Raw genomic sequence first — 4,332 nt, forward strand, 5'->3', positions numbered from 1 at the left:
GGATACATACACCTTTCCCATTGATAACATAAGTACCTGGCATAGGATGGAGTAGATCATGTCTTCAAACCACTTATCACCAGCAAATACCCATACCATTTTTGCAACATTAGCCAACACGAGCAAATCAACTAGAGCCGGTTTTTGCACTGCTGAGTGGCTAGACCTCACATATCACACAATCTGTGATGCATGTTCTCCTATCTGGAGGATATTGGGCACCATATTTGATACCCAAAGCAGTTGGTCTATACAACTCTCCCCCCTGGCACAATCTAGAGTCTATGCTGCTGCTCACAGCTATATTTTAGGGTGAGATTGAGGTGGAAACACTCAGCATGTTTTTGAGAGGAGGGAGGAAACCTACAGAGACATAAGACAAACATGCAAACTCCATGCAAGCATTTTCCAAAGTTCAGGATCCAACCTTTGATCTTGTGCATGGGAGGCAAATACCTTACCCATTATTCCAACTATTCCCAAAAATCATGTATTACTGATGCATTGAAAGAAAACCAGCCCAAACAATTCACTTCTGTAATCTTTCATTTTCAATCAATGTTTTATGACAGCATGTATAAGCTGACAGGTGAACAGTGAGCCAGGTAGTCAGGCCAGCATGCAATATGTCATCAAAATGTATATAAAAGTAACACAGCATTAGCCGAGAAAAAAGTTGTAGAACACAATACACACTTCGTGTAGTGCTGGTCCAGTGAAAGAATGCAAATTATATAGAGAAAGAAGCTTATACAGAGATGTACCAGAAAAATATGCAGCACACAGCATTGTTAGAAAGGAGATAATAATACCTATGTAGACAAGTGAGCTGGATGCTTACTGATGGGGTATATATATACTACTGAAGAAAAAAAAACACAGACTGGAGATGAGCCTCGTGCTTGCAGGCTGTCTATGTAATCTAAATGGCAATGTTGTTAGCCTACCATCTTCTACAGTGGACCACTAATGAGCTTCATCACAGCACATTATTGAAAATCTTCATCTTCCTCTCCCTGTATCTGTGACCACCACAGAGGGTATTGTACCTCCATTGTGCTGTGAAGCGATATTGCCAGCTCCCAATTTCAGTAGGCCATCACAGTGGTGTTCCTCTGTAGTATGATCTCATTACAATCCATACCTTGTGGTGGTAATCTGGGTTACTAATGGCTCCTAATTGAGAAGAGCATAGACATAGTCACTTGTGCTGCAGGTTCAGACTACACCCATATGTTGCATCTTGGTAACACCCATTGCTGCAAAAGATTATACAGTCTGGTCTGGAACTTCCTCTCAGTCTGAACTTCAAATACATTGCATAAATAGATATTATTACAATACAGATGAGGTTAACAAGTACCACAGATCCAAAAGTAATGAAAAACTCATACATAACTCACTTGCAGCACTAACTCATTCTATGTTGAGAGAATAGTTCCTAATTCCTTTCACTGTGTTTTGCAGTCTCATATGGGAAATGGAAGAGTGCACAGAAAATTGTCCCATAGGACAATGCAAAAAAATAAATAAATAAATAAATACAAAAACAATTCACAGATAAATGGATATGTAATGATCCCAGAGTCATAGGTAGTTCCACTAAGTCATGGAATGAGCAGGGCATATACATACCTTACTCCAAATGCAAAGTAAACTGCACATCTTATCAGACAACCTTTCCAGAGCACAGTCAGGTAGCAAATGATCACAGGCTTTGAACCTAGGTGAATTTTCCATTTTTATATTGTTCACATTACAGTGTTGTTTTTTGCTTTCCCATAATCCATCGCTACCAAAACTTCCCTGGTACCACATTATAAATGAAATATATAAATATAAATATATAAATAGATAGATAGACAGATAGACATGTGTAGCTTTTTTGTCATTTCTTGCTTATGTCCGATCCTATTGTTAATCTGCATGTCCTTTTATCCTTCTTTTTCATCTTAATTTATTTTCTGATTGATAGTACTACTTAGCAAATTTAATTCCTCCTAATCCTTTGCTCCAAAATTTTAAAACCTTTTTGAGGGCCCATATCTTCCTACACTGTACTGTATGTAACAACAGCTACAAGTAACATTATTTCTTAATATCTAACTTAGACTGTTCCTTCCTCATTTTGTTTCCACCTGTAACCCCTCACCTTTCTAGGTCCTTCTTCCTCTTCCTCATTTCTACCAACTGCCCATGTGTCATGTGATAGGTCTACATCATAGTTAATCAACCATTTCCTTCATGTTTCATGATGCATGCTTTATTTTCTTAATTTCTTTCTTCATCTTGTCCAAAACGTGTATCATTCTAACTATGTTAATGATTTGTAAACTGGCCTCTTGCTATAGACTTGTGCCAGTGCTTTGGCAAGACCACTGGAACAGGATGCAGTACAACTGATGAGGGCTTATTAGTGTTGTATGTAGAGGAAAATTCTTCAGACTGGCAGAGAACATGCCAATTTCCCATTCAATCAGCTATGAGTACATAGATTCATTAATACTTGTAAGTTATTTTTCTGTGAAGATATTAAGAAGCCTGTCCTTCCATTCCCATTATAGTTTTTAGCCCTTAAATTCTATGTACAAACAATCTAGAGACAGGCAGAGCAAGGATGTGTTTAGTGATTTACATATTACCCCATCTATGAAGAACAAGAGTGCTAAATCTGGGTTAAGTTTCTGGTTACCAGTCCAGTTGTCCAAATTGCATTTGAATAAGCTAAGAAAAGTACATTGTTTTATGTGGAGTGGAAGCACCAGACAGGAATGGAAATCTTTTTGATAGATACTTGTCCCTCCAACATGCTCTATGTTGCAGAAGAGATTGAGATCCACTGAGCAGGTGCTTATAGCACGATTGGACTTGCAGATGTTTAATAAGCCTGACAGGATAGAGTCTATTATGTCTGTATATGAAATTACTACTGCCCTGATTACTTTAATCAAGGTACAGCGGCTCTCACACACTTTCTGGAATGATATAGAATGGGGTAGTTAAAAGTCAGCAGATTCATAAACATGGCACTTAAATATGTATCATTGTAAAACAGCAGTGTCGCTTCATGAGCATGTCTACATGGCAGTTTGCAAAGCATATTGGGCAAAGAGGCACACGCTCAAGTTATCTTAGTGCACATCTGAGTTATCTGCTACTAACATATAACTACCAAATGGAAATGTATGCCAAGGACTCCAAACTCTACACATGCTAACAACAACCACATACATGTAACAGCTAGCAGTAAACATGTAAATTGCTCCCTAAGTAGTGTGAAAAGGTGAGAACTATGCAAGCAATAATGGCCAACACGGTGTGTGTTATTGTGGAAATAACACCTGCCCAGGGGTCCTGGAAGGGCAGTATTTCCACAATAACACACACCCTGGAGGACATTACTGCACTTAGAGAAGGGGCTGTTATATATATTTTTGATGTAAAAGAATTCCTCTGCCTAATGTTTCAAATTTGGTACAGTATATGTAAATGGTGTTGGAGGAAGCATTTTACATCCAAATATGTAACATTTCAAAAATATCTAGTTACACACACACACACACACACACACACACACACACACACACACACACACACACACACACACACACACACACACACACACACACACACACACACACACACACACACACACACACACACACACACACGCACACACACACACACACACACACACACACACACACACACACACACACACACACACACACATCAGTAAGATGGAGAGTAGTGCATATGAACAGTGTCTAGCATTTAAACAGAAAATTGATGATGCTGATATGCAGTACTAAGTGCCATCTGTACCTTCACCACCTATAACTGGCCAACTTGCGGCATCAGCACAAGGTGATGAACATTGTAGACATGCAGGTAGTGTGTGATAGCCTATGCCTTAGATAATGCTGAATCCCAACATGTACACTCTGTTGCAGTCCTAGGCAAGAACAATAAGGGAATGCATGGAATACAATGTTCATTGGTTACTCCATGAGTACTGTGTGCTCAGCAACATAGATGCACAAAGGCACAACAAGACACAGAAGACATACAGCATGTGCACTGAAACAAGATTAAAAATTGTGCCTTGAATGTAACCTCAAGAATACTATTAATGAGCCATTATAGCTCTAGAAAGTCATACTTCAAGCAGACACTGCTTCACACCCCATGGCAACCTCATATATACTGTCATAGGTTTCAGTGCCAGCTGGCATATTCATCACAGTTCCCCACAACACTCTGTGTGAAATATTTCTCTACCTTTCATAGGTAACTACTAGCCTTGTAGTCCAGGAGACCATCAGGGAGCCT

The sequence above is a fragment of the Protopterus annectens genome, chromosome 2.part2 (genome assembly GCF_019279795.1).
Source record: "Protopterus annectens isolate FY-2018-M chromosome 2.part2, PAN1.0, whole genome shotgun sequence".
NCBI classification, from domain to species: Eukaryota; Metazoa; Chordata; order Ceratodontiformes; family Protopteridae; genus Protopterus; species Protopterus annectens.